Source organism: Prionailurus viverrinus, chromosome D1 (assembly GCF_022837055.1).
Source record: "Prionailurus viverrinus isolate Anna chromosome D1, UM_Priviv_1.0, whole genome shotgun sequence".
NCBI classification, from domain to species: Eukaryota; Metazoa; Chordata; class Mammalia; order Carnivora; family Felidae; genus Prionailurus; species Prionailurus viverrinus.
The window spans coordinates 75,943,631-75,950,637 of record NC_062570.1 but is presented as its reverse complement, the minus strand read 5'-3'; positions in this window follow the sequence as shown (position 1 = coordinate 75,950,637).

Here is a 7,007-nt window from a genome sequence, read left to right as displayed (position 1 = left end):
CAGTCGGTTAAGCCTCTGACTTCAGCTCAGGTCTTGATCTCACAGTTCATTAGTTCAAGCCCCGTGTCAGGCTCTGTGCTCCCTCTCTGCTTCCACTTCTGTGTCTCCCTCTCTCTCTGCCCCTCCCCTGCTCATGCTCTGTCTGTCTGTCTCTCTCTCTCTCAAAAATAAACATTTAAAAAAAGATTTTAAAAGAAAGAAAGAAAGAAAACAGACTTTTTGGTGCTAGTGTAAAACCAAACCTAATTAAATGCAGATTTATTTGGAATCCCAGATGGGATCCCGGAACAGAAAAAGGACATTAGGGAAAAACTGAGACAATCGGAATAAAGCATTGGCTTCAGTTAACAAAAATGTATCATTATTGGCTTATTAATTGTGCCAAGTGTACCACAGAAAGGTAAGATGTCAACACTGGGGAAGATGAGCACCCAACATGTGTACTATTTGTGCAGCTCTTTCTGTAAACCTAAAATTATCCCCAAGTAAAACTTGTAAAATTTAAAAAAATTTTTGAATCCAAATCTGTTTGTGTAGATGTGATCAGGAGAAAACGTGACTACATTCTGTCTAGTTTAAATGGCAAAAATACTGCCCGACTACGGTACTTACGAGGAGGAAAAGCGAAGTTTCAATGCATTCTTTGGTAATCCAAAGCAACAAAAGTGTGCACTCCACCCCCTGCCCGAACTCCGTGGGGCTGATGATTCTATTATTTAACCCACTCATCCTTACTCCCCACCCCCACCCCCCACCACCAGGATAATGCCTCCTGGAATTCCTTTTGGTACAAACATCTTGTTTTAGGACCATGTGTAGACTGGGATGGAAAGAGGATTATTTACACCACATAGGCATCCCTACGTGAAAGGACAGGCCACCCCCTACACTTTCCTAAACTTTTCTGTCAATACCACACCCCAGCAATCACTAACCAACTAAGCAAAGCAGATCAAGGGGTGAGAGAGCTGAGTTTTTATTGTTCTTAGGGAAAAGTTTCATTCCAACTAACAGCTGTCACTAAACTCCTCATTCTCAAGTCAAAAGGACTTTTTTTTTTTTCCCCCACTGGGATTGATGATTAAGTAGTGCTAAGGTTTGTATTCCAAGAAAACTCCCCATTTGGAAGCTGTAGTTATAAGGGGAGATGACCAGGAATGAACACTAATTAATTACTGACAAGGCACTGGACTGACTAGTTTACAGAGACCTATTTTATGTACAAGTATTTGAGAAAGTAGGCTGCATACGAAGTTCACCCAAGGGTTCCTTGCCCCAATAGTAAATTACCCCTCATATGTGTTCAGAGTTTTACATTTTTACCTCACATCATCTCCTTTGGTTTTTGCAGCAAACCCTCTTTGATAATCAGGGCAGGATTAATTTTTTCCATGTTCCACATAGGCTCAGAAAGGTTGATTGATTTCCCCAAGTTGGCACAGCTTGTAAATAGTAAAGATGGTGCTTAAACCAAGGTTTCTTAACTGTAAGTCAGGGATCTTTCATTTGACAAGTATATTTATTGAATTCCTCCTCTATGGCTAGATCTCTGGTTGTTCCTGGGGTACCTGAAATAAACACAGACCTTGGTTTCAGGGAGCTTATAGTCCAGTGGAAGAGGAAAAGAATAACCAAGTCGGTGAAGGCAATGACAATTACAGATTATCCTAAGGGCCATCAGGGAAACAGGTGGCAAAGCTAGCTGGGAAAGCCTCTTTAAGATGACATTTTAGGGGCACCTGGGTGGCTCAGTCGGTTGAGCGTCTGACTTCAGCTCAGGCCATGATCTCACGGTTTGTGGGTTTGAGCCCCGCATCGGGCTCTGTGCTGACAGCTCAGAGCCTGGAGCCTGCTTCGGAGTCTGTGTGTGTGTCTCTCTCTGCTCCTCCCCCGCTCACGCTCTGTCTCTATCTCTCTCTCTCAAAAATAAAAAAATAAACATAAAAAATTTTTTTAAAAAAGATGCCATTTTAGCAGCAAGCAATCAGAAGGACCAGTGGGACATGTATTGTGGAAAGGATGTTCCAGCCTTATTATGGAGGCTGCAAAGGGCATGATGAGGTGGAAGACGCTTCCAAGGAACTAAGAGATGGGTTGTGGTCAAAGAGAAGGCTAGCCTGGACCAAGATGGAGTCAGAGGTGGGCAAAGAGGGAATCCCTCAGAGCTTGGTGGGCCCATTAAGGGGCTTAAGGTTCATTTCATGTAGGTCAGGAAAGTACAGAAGGGCTTTAAGTATGGATTGACATGATTTGATATGTGTTTTTAAAAAACTGTCCTGAACATAGATGAAGAATGGATTGAAGACTGATCTAGTTCTATCTCAGGCAAGTGTGGAAGCAGGATAATCAGTTGGCATTAGTTAGGAATCACGGTGGCCTGGACTAGGCAAGTGCAGTGAGGGTGAAAAGAGATCAGGGGCTAAAAGGAGAATCAATAGGTTGTAGGAATCGATTAAATGGGGGAGGGGAGGGAGTCAGAGGAATGTATTGTTCAGTAAAGAAATCAGCCACAGACCATATGTGGATTCATTTATGAAAAATAAGAGGTACATTTATTAATAAATATTCTAAAGAATATATAGTCAGAGCTGGTAAGTCAATTTTGGGTGTAAGAGAGAGAGAAAATCCCAAACGACAACAGTTTACAAAAATATACACATTCTTTTTCTATATACACATATGGGGCTGGAATGGTGGCTCCAAGTTCATCAGCATCTCAGACCTTCTGGAACTTTCTCTGTTTTCCTCAATACACAGCTCCCATTTTGGGGTCTCTGATATTGTGATTTATAATAAGAAATTTGTATTTGGTTGTCGCCCCTGTTTCTGGCACAGAGCTCCTAAAATCCTTGTGATTTTGTAAGTGATTATTAGGATGGTAAAGTCATGTTAATGAGGTGAGTTCTGGAAAGCACCTAAGGATGAGGGCTGGTTGCCCATGGAGCCAACCATGTGATTACAGGTTTGGAACTTTCAGTGCCACCCCCGCCTGGGGAGGGGTGAAAGGCTGGAGATTGACTTCAATTCCCAATGGCCAATGATTTAATCAGTTCTGTTTACCTAATGAAGCCTCCATAAAACCCCAAAGGATGTGGTTTGGAGAGCTAGTGGGTTGGTGGACATGTGGAGATTTGGGGAGAGTGGTGAACACAGAGGGAGCACCCCCAATGACTTTGCCTTATGCATCTTCTCCACCTGTCTGTCCCACCTGAGTTCTATCCCTTTGTAATAAACCAGTAATCTAGTAGTAAACTGGTCTCTTGAGTTCTGTGAGCCCCTCTAGCAAATTAATGGAAGCCAAGGAAGGGACTGTGGGAACCTCCACCTTACAGCCAGTCGATCAGCAGCACAGCTAACAAGCGGGTCTGGCAGCTGATATCTGAAGTGGGCATAGTCTCGTGGGACTGAGTCCTTTACCTGCGGGATCTGACGCTGTCTCTGGGTAGAGAATGCCAGAATTGAGTTGTACTGTAGGACAGCCAGCTGGTATCACAGATTGCTTGGTTTGGGGAAAAACTCCATATAGTGGAGGGTCCCGGCGGGCTGCTTTGGCTGTGGCTATCAAACAGTAGAAGGGACAAAAGAGAAGGAGAAGGGCCCATCCTTTCCTCAGAAGAAGAGTCCCTGCAGTTGTACGTGCTAATTCCACTTTGTTGCCGTGAGCCACAACTCCGTCACAGAAATGAACAGAACTGCAAGGGAGGGAAGTGTAATCTAACTCCTGGGAGCTTCTATGACAGAAGATGAAGGGGAGATTCGATATTGTGGGCAACTCTCATTCTCTGCTCTGTGCACCCAGCTGTCGACAGTGCCTCTGTTGGGGAAGCAGGTGGTAAGCAGTGATGGAAGGACATTTCACATTTCCCCTTATGGTCAGGCTTTGCTTCATTTGTCTACTTTGGGAATGCATGCATGCATTATTTGTGTACTTTTTTTTTTTTAAGCCAAAGAAGGATTGGAGAAGGAGAAGGAGCTTGTGCCAGGACTGGGTAGAGTAGAAGGCACCACCAAAGGAGATGGAAGGGAGGCAGCCGTGGAGGTGGGAGGAAAACCAGGAAAATATGTTGTCGTAGAGGCAAAGACATTTCAAGAAGTAGGGGCATGTCTTTTCTAAAACAGCAATAAAGATGAAAGTAGAAGCTGCTTGACTAGATAGAAATCACCGGGGACCCTGGGAGGATCAGTTTTGCTTGAGACATGGGGGTGTAAGCCAAAAGGAAGTGAACTGAATAACAGATGCCCCGGAAACAGAGGAAGTGATCTAGGAGGTGAACTTTCTCAGGGGTTGTGTACCTTGGGGTAGACTCAGGGATAGACACTGAATAGGGCAAGTAGCAAAGGTGCATTGGGGAATCTGGGTTTCCTGCAGAGGGGGAATGGGGAGAAAGAAGTGGGTTTTGATAAAGGGGAACAGAGGAGAGACAGGCACAGGGCTTTAAATTCCAGTCCAGAGATGGGGACCGGGGAGGCCAAGATGGCACTCTCATACTCAAGGCCAAGTTACAGGTAGACAGAGTAATAACATCTAAATACATCTTACTGTTTCCTGGGTACTAGTCTACAAATCATACATTTATTTCCTAACTTACTCCTCATAACAACCCTAGATGGTCGGTTTTGTTGAATAAATTGTTTCATGTTTACAGATAGTGAAACCGAGGTACAAAGTGTTAAGAAACTTGCTGGAGGTCACACAACTAGCAAGTGGCAAACAGAGCTTCAAATCTAAGCAATCCTGCCCCCGGAGGCCATGCTCCTAATCATTACTAGTCTATACCACCTCCAATAGTTAGCTACTTTATGGTAGATGGCATACAGTTATTCCAGACATGACTGGATCACAAGAGGAAGGGCAGTATTAGGAAAATAACGGAAGAACCCCCTCCCCCACTCGGTGTCTGTCCTCTTGTGCCTCAAACTTGCTATTTGGTCTGAATTACACCCACAAGTCATTTGCTGAGCATGTGCTGTGGGCTAGGCATGCTACTGAAATTGGTTAAGGCACTGCCCATAAAACCTCTGCTAAGCATAGTTGTGTTGCCTGACTGAGAAGAGTAGCAAGGCTTCTTTGATCTTGAACTAACTTTTAAGGTAAAATGTATCATCAGAGAGGCAATATGATCTATGAGAAGACAGAGATCTTGGCTCACGTCTTATCTCTGCCATTTATTGCCGCGTGTATCTTGGCTAAGTCTGCCATGTATTCCTGTACCTTGGCTAAGACACTCAAGTGTTTAGTGTTTCCATAATTAAAATGGCAGAATATTGGCAGGGGCCAAGGAGAACGAGAAAGGAAACAAAGATCAGCTTGCTGAATTGGCTCTAAATGACCATGTTTTGATCTACCAATTAACGTTGAATAAGATCACACATTTATGTTGAAATAAGAAAAGAAATGAGGGGCGCCTGGGTGGCGCAGTCGGTTAAGCGTCCGACTTCAGCCAGGTCACGATCTCGCGGTCCGGGAGTTCGAGCCCCGCGTCGGGCTCTGGGCTGATGGCTCAGAGCCTGGAGCCTGTTTCCGATTCTGTGTCTCCCTCTCTCTCTGCCCCTCCCCCGTTCATGCTCTGTCTCTCTCTGTCCCAAAAATAAATTAAAAATGTTGAAAAAAAAAAATTTTAAAAAAAAGAAAAGAAATGAATGCAGACCAACAAGTCACCAAGCAGCTCACAGAGGGTGTGGAGGTCTGTGATCACATGCCATGTTTCTTTAGCAGAAAAGAAACTGAAGCTGGAGTTCTCTGGCATGGTTTTCATGCTCTGTAGGTAGAATATTGCATACTAACAATTGTTTTATACTTTCTTACCATTTGGCACCATCAACCTCCCTCATATGTTAAGCTTCTCGTTGGGAAAAAGGAGGTTTTCCTCTTAATTTTTTTCCAGTTTTTGCTTGGTAGTGCATCCACAATAGCCCTCCTGCCACTTAGAGCTTCCCCAAGGGCCATCACTCATTTCTTGGCTCACCACCATTTAAGACACTCGGACTCCTCTTCTAAGATCCTGCCACCTCTCCATGGGCACTGATGAAGGAGTGAAGGGGACCAAGCCATGCTCCCCTTACTGCTGTGTCCCTAGGTTCTACACCCCCCTACGCATGCTTTCTGAAGGGCAGAATCACTAAAGGGGGAAGGCTTCGAGCTGAACAGCAAACATGATGCTCCCTTAATCCTTGAAAAAAGCAGGTGTACTAGTTAGGAGTGTTTCGGATGCAAATCTCACTAACAGTGGCTTAAATGGTAGGAGCATTTATTATGTCCTTTCATAAGAAAATCAGATGTAGGGCATCCTAGAGTTGAGTCAACATTATCATTGAGGCCCATTTTCTGTACATCCTTCATCCTCTACTCAACCTTCCTCGGCATGTGGGCTTTTGAGGTGCTTTTTTTAATTGAAAAATAGTCGAAGTATTAGTTTCAGGTGTACAACATAGTGATTCACCAATTGTACACGTTATGCTACGCTCAGCACGGTTAAGTGTAGTTACCATCTGTCGCCATACAAAGTTACTACAATATTGACCATATGCCCATAGCTGGCTCATTTCATCCTTATGACTCATTTATTTTAGAACTTATTTTATAACTGGAAATTTGCACCTTTTAATCCCCTTCCCTATTTCACGAATCCCCCCACCTACCTCCCCTCTGACAACCACTAGCTTGTTCTCTTTGATTCTACTTCTCTTTTGTTGTTGTCTGTTTTGTTTTTTAAGTTCTGCATATAAGTGAAAATCATGTGCTATCTGCATTTCTCTGACTGACTTAATGCACTCGGCAAAATTCTCTCTGGGTCTATCCATGTTGTCGTGAATGGCACGAACCCATTCCTTTTATGTCTGAGTACTACTCCATTATGTATATATCCCACATCTTCTTTATCCATTCATCCATCAATGGACATTTGGGCTGCTTCCATATTTGGCTATTGTAAATAATGCAACAATAAATATAGGGATATATCTGAATTAGTGTTTTCATCTGTTTCAGGAAAATATCCAGAAGTGGA